At 40.0% G+C, this 14,498-nt stretch overlaps 1 protein-coding gene across 9 annotated transcripts in view; it reads left to right on the top strand.

Moving 5' to 3' along the window:
• EPS8 (EGFR pathway substrate 8, signaling adaptor) overlaps window positions 1-14,498 on the top strand; it is a 149,406-nt gene that overhangs the window by 46,928 nt on the left and 87,980 nt on the right. The window lies entirely within an intron of this gene.

Below are 14,498 nucleotides of genomic sequence, written 5' to 3' on the forward strand. Positions count from 1 at the left end.
CTGCCATGTAACCATTTAGAAAAGCAGTGTCTCATTTTAAACGAGATCAGTGTCTAATGGATTGTATTATTTGAAACAAACAAACAAAATTATTCCTTTGTGCTGTCAATACAGGTGCTTAGAGTGACACTGTTCATCTTTACTTCTGAGAATGTACTTTTTCCTGTCATGTAAACATTTTCAGTTAAATATGCTTTTTAAAGTCATTATCAATATGGCAAATACAATTAGTCAAGGAGCTGTAGTCCACAGCCCCCTTTTCCTGCTCTGTTTACTCAATTAGTTTCACCTTTCTGTACTTCTCAGAGCTCCACCTGTGTGTATGGGGGTGGGGGGGACTCACTTTCTCTCCTGTCTCTTCACTGGGCTTACTTCCATTCTTTGCTGGCAAAGAAGCTCTCAGTATTGAACCAGCAAAACCTTACAGGTGCTGTTTATAACTTATTTTAGAGATTAGGTTTGCTCCCATAGGTGACTGTAAGTAGAAGGAGTTCCTGAAATCTGTTGCTGTTCTGACACTCCACCTTTGCGTTAGACAGCTGCTCCCTGCTCTGGGCTTCTCCTCAAAATTACGCAGGTGAGCTCAATACTTCCCCATGTTCTTAACCAGCCCTTTATTTAGGTACCTGGCTTGGTACCTAAGATCTGCGTGGTCTGGCAAAGCGAAGCTTCGGGTGCTGACTTTCTGAAGTCGTTTCTGACTTTCTGTTGCTTCTAGGATATGTGCAGCCTGTTACTTGGTGCGCTGAATTGTTCCATGCTCAGGTTTTAGGTGCTACATTTGCTGTTGAATTGCTGGAGTGTGACCATGTGCTGTTGATAGGAAGCGTGAGGTGAACTTTGTGGTTTACATAGGAAGCCATAGAGATGGTATCGAATTATATAATGCTTCTGATGCTCACAAAAATCTCTGCAGAAAATCCCTTTGACAAGATTGGTAGTGATTTAATAGGTGCAGTTGAAATGTTATGGGATTCTGGCATAACATGTGTTAGTGATCTTATGTGCTCAATTTTCATTATCAATAGTGTCCTAAAATTTATGCATTGAGATTTTTCAAAGCAGACTAGAAAACATAATTGTGCAAGCAGTATTCACTTCACTAGGAATTCTCACTGTTCTCTGTTTGGCTTTGAAAACTGAGTACTTTTTTTTTCTTTATTCTTTCAAGTTGCATGCTTCAAAAATGGCAGTAAGTAGGCAAGTGTACCTTTTAAAAGTCCTTTTTGTTTGTGGTATCGCAGCATAGTAAAATTGACTGTGGTCACAGGGGCTTTGAAAAGGCTGCAATAATTGTCTGGATGTTTACCTTGTAAAGCTATGTTCTTTGCATTCATACAGCAATATAGTGTTTTGTTGATACTAAATTCATGATTCCTTCAGTTAAACTACTGTGAGTAGCAATACTTTCTCTTCTTCCCTCTCGCAATGGTATTCAGTGCTGTAAAATTATAATGCAATGGATAGGTGTTGCACAGAAACAGGGTAACAGTTTACTTAATAAATAAAGGAATTCTTGGTTAACGCCCTTGGAAAACTCAATGAGGAACTTCATACAATACCTAACTCATAAAGAAGACGACACCTCTTTGCCGATAAGCAAAGTTATTTGTCATTTAGGGAAGAGGTAAAGCAGCATTTTGAGCATCAGTACTGCCTGATTCTGTGTTAAAATATTTGGTTTTTTAGATGGAGCTTTGGAAGAACATATTATTAACTGTGAAAGAATGTGCTATTTGAGGATTTTAATGATTTTAATTGTCATTTGTCAAAGGAACAAAATTGGTGCGTGGTGTACAACGTTGATAAATATTAGACTGTTGGCCTTTTGACCATATATAGCTTATTAGCAGTGAAGTGTCTTGTAAAAAGATTACTTTTGTGAGAATTTAAAGCATTACATACGGCCTACACGAAGTACACCTTCAGAATCTGATTCCTCTGAGAAGATGAAAATATGGTTACCCCCACAATCTTAGGCTTTATTTGAAGTTATTTTCCTGACACCAAAATACAAGTTTTACACACTTTTTAAATGTTGTTGATAAAATAGTCTCCAGCTCAGGTTGACCTTAGCTGTGAGTACACAACCTTAATCCGAAGAATTTCCTTTCTAAGCGTTTGGATTTTGTCCCAAAAGTAATGAAGCATGTTGCTTCTAAAAACTTTGAGCATATAGTAAAGGCTTAGAGGTAATGTGTAGTCTTGCAAGCAGATGCTGCAGTAGAAGACTTGTTTTGAGTTTTGTACAGAAGGAAAGAACTTGGTTTAAATCTGATGTGTTTTTTTTTTTTTTACTGATGGATATGTAATTTTTAATCAAACTGAAATTGTTTTTGAAGAGTGAATATCTTGTTTTGAAGTGCTTTACTAGAATAAAATAATATTTCCATACTAAATTTCACCTGGAATTGTCATGACCATTGAGAGAGGAGCTCCAATGCCAGCCTGTGGTGACAGCAGGCAGGAATGGTTGTGGTTTTAGAGGTCGGGAAAAGGAGTCATTGAGATATGAATTAGTGAGGTCCCACAGTAAATCCAGTTAAGGAGGAGAATGTGACACATCTTTCTTGAGACGTTATTTTCTTTACACAAGATAACCTGTTTTAGGGATGACATGTGCAGGTGGGACTAGGACATCTCCAAGGTTGTTGCCTTGGAGTAGTAGTGTTGCCTCTGGTCTAGAAGTCCTGAAGCGATGCCTGGTCTTTTGTTGAGCTGTGCCCATGGCAAGTGTGATGCTTGCTGTTGTTGCAGGAGCAGCTTCTGTTAAAGCTGTTAAACCACAACAGCCTGATATGGGGTCCAGTCTCTCAATCCAGGACCGCAAGTAGTTTTCACTCTTCCCTTCTGTTTCAGTGGATATTGATAAATAGTTGTTACCCATGTGGATAGTGCCTAGGCAGCTGCATGTTGGTTTTAATTTTGCTGTGTCTGTGTCAGTGACAAAGATGGCTTTGAGATCAAGAATTCCTTGGCAGCTTAATTAAAGGTCCTGTTGACTTCTACTGCCTTTCACCCATTCCTGTGGCGGTACATAGAAAATGCCCTTTGCTGGCTGCTATCTGTGTGCTATCAGCTCAATTTGAGCTGAGATAGAAAAGCCCACCTCATTTCTCTCACTCACTCACTTTAAACCTCGTAACACCGGTGACGCAGAGTTTCGCACCTACCCAGGCTTCCTAAATCTCCCGCAGATGGCTGGGTGGGCAGCCAGCCGGTGTAGCCAGCTCCCTGTGCCCAAGACCCTCCCGTTGAGGGCACAGACAGTCACTGAGTTTGGGCAGTCCACGGCCACCTGGACTGAGCTGATTGTTTCGGGCTGGCACGTTGCCCATTTCTAGCTCTTAATTACGTCATTTGGGAAGAAGATCAAGGACTTCAAAGTAGGAAGAGAACAGCTGCCCATCCCATAGAGACAAGGAAGGGGCTTCTGGCCCCAGAGCAGGAAGTACATTCCAGTTGATTCAGGTATGTTTGCTCTTAATTTACTGTTAGTCACTTATGTTTCTTCAGTAAGCTTTGCCTTTTTTATTTTTGTTCCCAAACTGGAAATGGTTGAATTAAAGTACTTAGCAATACATTCTTGAGCAATATGAAAGGCCTAAGTACAAGGTAGTTTATGACACCTCGTTCAGCCTATATCTTGCTGTATTCCAATAATAGAAACTCTTCCCAGAACATATGAAACATTTTGTACTCTGATCTTGTGAACTGCAGGGACAGGGTTATGGCCAGTCCACCTATCTGTAATCATGCTATCTTTGGCTCAGTCATTTTCGCGATGAGAAAGTTGAAAATCGTGGTGGTTTTGGTTTTGTTTTAAGTTCTCGTGCTGAATTGAACTTTGAGGACTGTTCCATGTAGTATATCCTTCACTGTTTGTAGTGGAGGAAACATGGGTGTTCATTTGATAAAGCTGCCAGCCATTGCTTTCTTCTCACACAACTGAACTGCCAAAGGGGACACCAAAACAGGGTGCCACAGGATGGGAGAAAAATCGGATGTCAGTTTTGAGCAATGGTAGGTTAGGTTCGTTTTGTCAGCTGTATGATTGGGCAGTCCAGAGACTGGGGTTTTGAGAGTCCCTTTGTGCTCTGTGGTTATTGTCACAGGGCAGTGACTCACAGATGTAAAAGTCAGGCCACACCTATATTGTCACCAGCTTTCATCCTGCTGGGGATGAGGAGAGGAGCAAGCTGGGTCTGAGTGCCAGGCTGTTTGCTCGGAAAGGAGGGCTGTAGGGAGGTGGGAGAGGGATGCTCTCAAGTACCCGCTCCCCTTTTCATAGGAGGGAAGGTGGCAAATTGGGCAGGAACCGCTTGCCATCTGGAATCAGCCTGTGAGAAATTAGTGGAGCCACACTGAACTGAACTGCACTATTACTCCAATCTGTTGTCATTAGCCCTTTTAATTGCACTCGATTTAAATGTTTTTTTTCTTCCCCCCTCCCCCCCCCCCCCCCCAAGTACAAAATCCTGCCTTTTGACCAGTTTGGCTTCTCAGTTCATTTGCTAGAAACAGTCATTTCATCCTTCGGATTTCAGCATGCTGTTGGATATTAGTGTTTGACCTTTAGAATTAGTCATCTAATTAAGGAGTGGGTTGACCGTGTAGTCTGTGTTTGACCAGATTGCTAAGAAATAACTTTGTCAATACTAATGATGCTAAATACAGACTTGTAGTCCTTGAAGTCCTAGTGCTTGCAGAAGCAGCTGCATCTTTTCTCCCCTCCCATGTTCAGCCAGTCCCAGGAATGAACACTGTGATTCAACATAAGTGGCTTTTTGCTCAAACTCCTTATACTCAAAACCTGGTTCAAACTACACAGGAGAGACTAGGAAAAACCTGCAATTTTTTTCACAGTCTGCTTTCCATGATGTGTTGTTTTTTAATAGTTGATGTGACATTTCAAAAAATATTGCTGTAGAATGATGTGTCTTCAGGAGATCCTGTATTGGCATTTGAAGAACGTTACTAAAGTTTGACTTCTGAATTAAAACCCAAGTGATACTGAAGTTTGAAGTTTTAATAGAAGTAGTGAAGTTGATATTAATAGGAAATGTTTTAAAGATGCAAATTATGCTTTCCACTTCAGGTTGCATCCTACTGTAGCTTATTATAACCTTATTTTGCATTTCTTAAAATCTGTAAATTGGCCTGATGTCCTCCAAAATTTTTTGGGAAAAAACTGTGCTTAGTCACCTTACTGTGACATTGGTACTTTTGGTTTATTTTGCACAGTTCAGTATTTTTAATATTGATGCTTTAATATCTTATCTTACAATATTTGTATTAAATAGTTTGAGAATATTAATATTTTAACATGTCAGTAAATCTATAAAATGACAAACCTACTTGATGTTTTTGGGAGGATTTTTAGAAATTTTCTGTGTCTTTTTAAAATGCCCTGAATCTGCAACAGCTGTGTGCTGTGCATATTGAGTCACGTTAAAGGATTCCCAGTTGCAACTCCCCTGTGTCCGAGTGCCTTTTAACATCAATTCAGAGTACTAGTTGTGCATAGGCTACAGCAACTTGGTGAGCAGTGATGACTACTTTGGATGCAACACTGATGGCTGTCCTACTTTTGGATTTATTCTATCCCTCAATTTCCTTCTCCCCAGCACCCAGCCTCCCCCTCCTCCTCCTTTCCTGAAAAAGATGATGTCAACTCCTCCATATTTTTAAACTATGTTTTCCTTTAGTGCAAGGGAGGAATACTGCTTGGGGTTCATCAAACTTAACAGACACAAAATTATTTTTTACAGCAGTGTTTTTAATTATTTTGCTTTAGCAAGAGAGCTTTGGTTTATTTTAATGTGTTTATTTACTGTGCATGTTTAAGCTCTTACTGAGCTTCCAAAGACAAGTTGTAAACATGAGCTAAGGGGATGCTTTCAAGTAGCTAAACAGTAACTGGGGACCTGAACACATGGAGAAACCACAATATTTTCTCCCCCCTCCTCCTTCCCCTCTTCTTTTTTCTCTTTCTGAAAGTTGATTTTTTTTGTTTGTGTTTGTTTCTTCTTGTTACCACACTTTGTGTTCTGGGGTTTACAATGGTGTATGGCATTGAAGAAGGCTTGCTTCAAACTCATGAAGTTCGAAATCCTTTCAATAAGTAATTAAAGAGAATTAAGCAGAAAAAGCTAAATTTAACAATTTGATCTCTCTATTTTATTTTTCTTTTTTTTTTTCAATCACAAAACACTGAGAAAGGAAGGCTTTGGATAGTAGCTATGAGTTGGAGAGAGATTAATACGCTTCTGAAGATGCTTTGGAATGGGTCTATAGTGGGGATGCTAGTCCCTATTTTCCTTCCTCATGACAAGCATTTTTATTTCAAACCTGTTTTGTTTATAAGGATTATGAAAGCACTCCTAGAATCGAAATACACAAGGCACTAGGATTCACCAGAATAAGTGTCAGCATTTAGATATTCACTAAGAACTAATCAGGTACCATTTTAGCATCTTAGTGTGTCTTTATGGTTTTCTGTCACAATCAGTTAAGTGCTTGTTTTAATAAAAGCGCTGTAATTGGCATTTGTTTACTTGTATTCCAAAGTATCTCGCTGTACTATGGTTTCCGATTTATTTTTATTCAAATGTAACACCTTATAACTCTACAATACACAGTAATTACACAGGTTATTTTACAGTATCCTGCGTGGATTTTTGTAGAGATTCATTGGTTTAACAGCCATTGAAAACTGAGTGATTATAGTACATTTAGGCTGGTGCTGCCATGCATCTGCTCCTCAGTCCTTAAAACTTCTGCTCTGTGAAACATATCAGCAGTTTCAGCTCTGCCATCAGCAGCTCCTGCCTGCTTGAGTTTTTCAGGTGGCTTGCGTGTATTTAAATCCATGTAGTTGGTGACTCACAGCATATAAAATATCAAGAGTACATAGCATTGGCTGGAGTCTTAAGCTACAAGCTGATATAGAAAGAAAACCATTGGTAAGGGAGACATTTAATGGTTACACTGGCTAATTAAATGAGCTTAGAGACATATCCTTCGTGATGGGCTGTGGTCATGTTCTGGCTTAGCAGAGTTGGTTTATACTGAAATAGGGGAGGGATGAATAAGGGGTGCGAAGTAATGAAACGGGGCTCTGCCTCTTCCCTGGCAGCCAGCGCTCCCAGCTGGGGCCAGGTTGGACTCTTTCCTTTGGTGCTCATAAACCTCACCTTCGCTGTCCTTCAGTTTGTCAGTTTTACTCATAATTTAAGGAGAGCAAGGCTACTGGAGACCATGTGAGTGGAAGCACAGGACTACAGGCAAAATAAAGAGCACTGAGGAAGTCTGACTTGTAACAGCCTCTCTAGGAGTAGGACTGAGTAGTGTGTCTTACGAGTAAGTTTTCAACCTTAATGAGCTTTTCGTTTTAGATGGTTTTAAAATATATATCAGTGTACTGGTTTTCCAGTCATCCATTCTCTCCTCAGAAAAACAGGGTATGCAAATTTAAGTTGCAATGAAAGAGGCATGGAGAAACAAAACTAAAAGCACCCTTTCTTCTTGGAGAACTTCCTTTTTTTCCCTTTGCTTCTCTCTTTTTTTTTTTTTTTTTTCTTCCCCCTCTTTGCTTGCAAAAAGAAACATATCTGTCTTCTCAGGAGGAAAGACCTCCTTTCAGTACTGTATCAAAATGCAGGGAGCTGTTAATCACTTACGTGTTTTGAGTTGGAAGAAAATAAATCAATCCAGTTATTCACTTCTGTGATCAGTTAAGGACGTAACTCCGAGAACTGCAAGTGGGTATTTTGTTTCTGTTTTTATCCAGATCAGGAGGGTGGGAAAAATCTTATAAGTTGGTGACAGCTTTAATGCACAGATGTGAATACTTAGTAACCATCATGTCGTATAAATCCAGGACACCTGTCCAAACATCAGGGTTAGCCTAGGAAAAATACTGTTATTTATTTTGCTACCTGAGTTGTTAGTGTCTACTAAAATCTCTGTTTGCAGCTGAGCTTAAATGTATTTTAATTCTGTTTGTAGTAACAAATGCATAAAAAATCCAGAGCTATCACACTGCTTATGAATTAGGACAGAGTTTCTTACCTTTTTAAACAGAAATACAACATGAGAACGTGTTAGCAGATCAGTGGGTGTGTTAAATGGACAAAATGCTCATCCAGAGCCAAAGCTCTTTGAGAATCTGGTTTGCAGTGATGTGGCGTGAGGGGGCCTGTATACGTTCAGCAATTACTTCTGCAAACCAGTCGCTTTTGCGAAAAGGAATTAAATTTCAAAGTTTTTTGTGGGAAAGTTTTCCTGTTTCAAGATTGAAAATGCTTACATGAAATCTTTAAACAATCAAGGGCATGTTTTCTTCCAGGGAGATGGGGGAAGCTTTAGCTTTAATGCCCATTAGCAGCAGCTGTTGTGCAGTTTGCCCATGAGCTGTGTAGTCTGTGTGTCCATCCTCTCCCTGTCCCTCACAGGGGTGCTGCACCTGCTCAGGAGGAGGCATTTGAGAGGCTGCTCCCTGCTGTGACTCCTAGGTGAGGATGGGTTAGTGGAACTTCAGGGGGAAAAAAGGTGGTTTTCAGCAGCTTCTTGTTTGTTTTGTTTCTCTGCTTCCCTAGGAAAGGATAGGAAAGTACCCAGATTCTTGCTGAATAACTGGGTTGAATAGCAAAGGGCAAATATTCTGAAGTGTTTTAACAAACACGGAGCCCCATAAAGCTTTACACACAGTCATTGCAGAAAGCAAAAATCAACTGAAGATTGGAAATGTGGGTGGCAGAACATCTTTTAAAGTCCAGAAAGGTGGAATTGAAGGGATTCTTAGTACATGTGTAACACATTGCTCCAACACCTGATTCTCCAGGGCAAGTGAGAGGCTCAAGAAGGGGAGAAAAAGGTAATGACAGAGGGAGGTGCTTAGGGAGGTGGTACAGAGATGATGGCCAGGAGGTAGATTGGGGTATGGAAACAGAAGTGCTGATGTCCTTAATGTCCTTAACATGCTAGCTCAGCTGTCTGCTAAGTTTATAAGGTGGTCTGGGGTTTTGTGATCTGTGTTTTTTGTGTTTAGATTTAACACAGTAATGCACTTGTACCCTGGTAAGTGCCTGCTCAGTAAGAATCTGTCCACTCCTGCAGTGTCTGATATTTGATTGCAGAGTTGAAAGTAGGTCCCTTCCAAAGGGAGTTTTCGGACACATTTAACAAAACAGTTATGTGTAACTACAGACTAAAGATATCTAGCCAGCACAAGCAGCAGCAACGTAGCAGTGTTGGTATAGCAATGCCCAGGCATTGCTGCTTTTAGGACTGGACCAAAAACCTCAATGTGCTGCTGTGTGGATGAACCGGCTTACCTGAAGAAATACATCAAAGTTCTCTCATTGTACTGTATGCACGTAATCCAAACTGAGGCCATGCACAAACACAAAAGCTGATTTTTACAGTAGGTTGGTTTAACAGGTAGAGAAATGCCAGCACTTACCAGCTTATGCTGGTCAAGCCCAAACAAGGAAACAAGTAATGAATTTAAGGGAACATCTGCTGATACACTCTGAAAGTTTGTCTGTCTTCCACTTGAGTCATAACAACCGCCAAAAAATACTTCTCGGTGATTCCTTGTGGAACGAGAGTGAGCCATATGCTACTCTTCGACTGTCAGGGATATGAAAGGACATTTTCCCAGTACCAGCCTGACACTTGCCTTCTGACTGAGAACACGTGCTTGCAAAGTCTTATGTGAGAGAAAGTAAATCATGGAGAGAAATTGTCTACCTCCTGTGGTGGAAGATGTGCTGCACTTCATGACTCAGGAGGTGTAAAAGAAGCCAGATGTTAAATGTTTCAGAAAGGTGGAATGTGGGAGCCCAGACTAACAAAGCTGCAGTTGATGTGAGGCCTCAGAGGACCAGGGATAATCCCAAACCTGCCCTGGGAGGGATAGAAAGAGGTGGTTTTCTCACACTTTGAAATAGTGGAATAGTAATATATTTCTGCTTCCATGGCAGTTTGCCACCAAAACATCCCTTTATTTTTAACCAAATATCATTATATGAATATCACAAAAATAAATTGCTATAGCTATTTCTGGTGTGCAAATGTTTGGAGCGTATACATATGTGAGCATATGTCGCACAGGTGGTACCTGTACATATTAACAAAAGATGTTTAAAACCAGAATTTCTCATGTACCAAAACTGTACATCCAGGCCTGCAATTGCATCAAGACGCATTGCAAGCCTGCAATCCTACCACCTCCTGTTAGTACCCTTCCTGGGATTCATCCTCACATTGCCCATCTCTGAAGCAGCTCAGCTGCCTTTATTATCAGGGTGAAGGACGTAGCAATAGTAATAAATAAGTGGAGGAAGGTGAACCTGCGAGAGCTTTCCCTCCTCTCCCCAAGGCTATCTTGGTTTGCGGGGGAACACTGGCAGGATTTGGTCCTGGACCAGAGACAGCTCTTCTGAGCCCCAGAGTGCAGTGGCTGCGGAGCTACTGAACTTGATAGCTGTGCTGGTGTTCACCCGATAAGGACCCAGCCCTTTATACCAGGTTAATTTGAACAGCATTTAATTCTTGCAGAAGCTTGACATAACTAAAAGGCTTGGCAGCTTGAGTCATAAAAAGCCATGAATTTGAGGGAAGTTGATTTAGTTTATTGCAGGCCAAAAACTGTATTTAAAGTGTCTGACTTAAAGATGCAACAAAAAAAAAGGAGAGCGAGTTCCTCTTATCTTCTTTGGCACCATTTTAAGACTCTTTCAATGTAAGGAAAATATTTTGTTGATGTCAACCATTGTCCCAAACACAGATTTGTGGTTCCTGCTGACTACACCAATTTGTCGTGAATATGATTTGTTATACAGCTTTGGTTTGCAATTTAAGATTTATAGATCTATTAATGTTTTTGAGATAGATCACAGTATTAGGTTCTATAATTCTTAACAGCACTTAAGCATCAGCCAATTTAAAACAGCAGTTTGAAATTTGTTCCAATCAACATAGTGACTTAGTTAAAGATTTGAGAATGGCAAGGTTCACTCTGTTACTTACATGGAAGAAGGGCACAAAGGAAAATTCGGTTACACTCAAGTTAGAATGATTGACAGAGGGATCATGGATGCAGGGGATGAGGAGGACTTTCCCGTTGAGCCATGAGGTTCAGAACAGACCCGCTTACTTTCTAAACAACTTTCAGAGAGGAGTCTAGGTGTCGCTGGGTCCAATCTTAGTCTCAGACTTGGTTAATGGATCATGTGAACAGGGATAATATATATGTATATATAGTCAAACTGCGTGCGCACACACAGAGGTTACCCTGTGAGTAAAATTTCCCTTTTCGTGAGTTTCATGAATTACTCTTTTGTGCCAGCATTCATCAATGGACGGTCGGTGAACCTCGTGAATGTTGCCAGGCCTTTGAGTCCTTGTGAAATCGTCAACAGACAATCCTTCAGTCCTCGTGAAATCTACCCTGAGAGGCGTCCCAGCTCGGGGGAGATACAGGGTCACACAGCCCGCTGTGGTCCCAGAGATCTCCAAAAGGTCTCCCTCTTGAATCGCTATTTATAGGTGTCGAGATGATTGGGTTTGGTCAGTATTTTACATTCTGGCCACAGTTTGTGCTGAGTCATTCTGATACAAAATTCAGGGAGCAGATGGCCCAGGTGTGGGCAGAGGCTGCCTGATGCCCAAGTCATTATGACCAAGATAACAGCACAATAGGGCTTATCCTGGGATCTCAGGGTGGCCCGGAGGGCTGCACCACCACAACCATCCTCTGAAATATGGAAGGAATGGAAAGCTCTGACTGTTGGTAACAACATGAAACTTTTAGTGGCTCTGTTTCTGTTCTCTGCTCTAACTTTTGGATTTGTTTTTTGGTGGTATGAAATGAAATGGATCTGACATATCACAAGCAGGTACATCATTATTGGCACAAAATGAGTGCTTTTAATAATGCTTCTTTAGAAGAGGTATCACCTGTTAATTCATTCTTTGTGTCTGTTCATTAAGATGAGCAATGCAGTTTATTGATGTCTCTGCTACTACTTCACTGAGTCTTTTATTCCTTTTTTTTTAAAGGAAACCAATATATATTAAAAAGAAAACTAATACGGCTAATTTCAGGCTTGATACTATTTTTGGGTGGACTTTCTGAAAAAAAAATGGCAATGTGACACACAACAGCAACACTGAGTTTTTGCTGAGATGTTACTAAAGATGGAGGCACTTCCAGATGGAAATATGATGTATGTTATACTTAATTTAAGAGAAATAGTTGGCTTTCGGGACCTTCAAGTCAGATAATGGTAAGAAAATAAAGGCAATGTATTTTGTCTGTACGTCCTGGGAGGCTCTGGAAGCCGGGCTTCTTGCTTTCCTATCTATTTCTTCTTTCAGAGGCTTCCTTATCTCTCTGACTTGAAGGTTCCAAAAAGCAGGCACTATTACTAGTTAATTATTTTATTTATTCTAAGTATTGTCAAAATATACTCGAAAAAAATTTTAAACCCTCACTATCAAGCATACATTTTCTCTCCTCATAGTTTCTGAGAAGTGACAGCTTGCCAGTTTGAATGCTGAGAACTTGTACAGCCTATTTCTTTTCAATCACTTACTAATCAGTCCTGTAAAAGACAATTTAGTCATATTCTGGTACTACCATAAGTTACAATATTTTTTTTCTGGTCTATAGTCTTCACTGAGATGATGAGCTGGTATTTATGTATAATATATGTATGTTGTATTCTTATTCTGTGTACTATACCTGCAGCCCACATGTGACATTGAACTACAGCAGTGAAAACTGCTTGTTAAATCTTTTATACCAATGCACTTGCTTACTGATTTGTTGCTCTAGTTTTCCCCTTTTGCATCTGTAGCATTTTATGAAGAAAAACTGCAGTCCTTGAATCTGGAAAGCGCTTGTTTAAAAGCAGTCTTACAAGGATGAAATTTTTATTTGTCTCTGGATTAACTATTTGCCAACCTCATAGACCTATCTCCCTTCCACAGTGTTTTCACATCATAAAGTTTGTGCAGAGAGAAGCATGCTCTGACATTGTCTCTGTATCCTGTTACCTGTTGTAGACTGGTGCAGCAAGAACCGTCCAGATATGTAATTGAAAAGTAATGAAGAACTATATAAAGCTAAGAAGTCAGTAGTATTCAGTTTGCTGCACAACAATAGCATTGATATCCTTTTTCAAACGAGCATGAAAGTAGTAGAACCTTATTTATCTCACTAGTCAGCAGCAATCACTCCTGACTGCACACTAGAGGTAGGTCTGCCATTTTTATGTTGCTATTTATCAGATCAGAACTGCTGCCTTTACTCTCAAAGCATTTATTTTATTTATTTTGGAGATTAGTACTCTTATGGAAGAAGAGAAGTATAAACCCATTTGAGGAGAAATGGTATTCAGAAAAAGTGCTTCAAACGTGCTTTGAGAAGATATTTCCCTTATTTTCTCCATTATTTCAATATTTATCAGATAAGTTCAAAGGAACTTTATATTTTTTGAAGTCATCTGCAAACACTCTAGGGCTGTTGATAAAATACCTGTGGTAAAATATCTGTCAGCTGCATAGAAGTGAAACAAGCTGGGAGTGTAGCATAAGACCAGAGCAGGGTTTTCAAATCTTTTTTTTTTTTTTTTTTCCTAGCTTTGCTCTTCTTCTTTTGTACATGCAAATTTTACTGACTTTATTTTTATCATTTCATCTGTGGCCAGAATTACAAGAATGTTGGTACTGTTAGCAAGCACATGAGAATATGCAACTGTGCTGTAAACGAGCAGTGAGTTAGGAAGGAAAGAGAAGCTACATGGAATTGATTATATTAGAGTAATATTTTGTCCGAGTGCTGTGAGAGGTTTGGGGTTTGATGCTAATTGTTGAAACGAATAATTGTTACTTGTTTCTAAATATATAATGTTCTAACAAGAGGATAGGTGTGGGGGTGGTGACAGGGTGAAACAGATTCAAGAGTAATTAGGTGAGCTGAGTTGATGCAGTTCACCCTGAAGCAGAGGTTCCTGGGGTGCTGCTGCAGCCACGCTCAGTACTGGGCTTGCAGTCTCTGGGGTGACTGTTCTTTTACATTATTTAATGTGTACTCTGTGGCTCCTGGCCCAGCCTTGAGACCTTGGCTTTGAGACATACCCTGGGTCTAGACGGCATGTGTGGCATACAGTAAATTTTTGCTTAAAATTAGTTTGAGACTATTTCTTTTAAGGGTAAAGCAATCAATATAAAGGTAAGGATGCCTGTCTAAAAAATACCAAGACCTTACTGTGCAAAAGTTTGAAGGTGGGTGTTGTAGGGTATTAAGAAGCTGTCAGAACTCACTGGTGGACTATTCACAGTTTTTGCGTATTCATGGAGGACACACCATAAGAGGCTGGGAAAGAGCAAAAATACAAATAAACCAAATCTTAAAAGTGACCTGTAAAAGAGTGAAGTGATTTATGTTAGTTTGCAATGTGCACAGCAAAGTGAGGGGTATGTGA

This window comes from Phalacrocorax aristotelis, chromosome 1 (genome assembly GCF_949628215.1).
Source record: "Phalacrocorax aristotelis chromosome 1, bGulAri2.1, whole genome shotgun sequence".
In the NCBI taxonomy this organism is placed as follows: domain Eukaryota; kingdom Metazoa; phylum Chordata; class Aves; order Suliformes; family Phalacrocoracidae; genus Phalacrocorax; species Phalacrocorax aristotelis.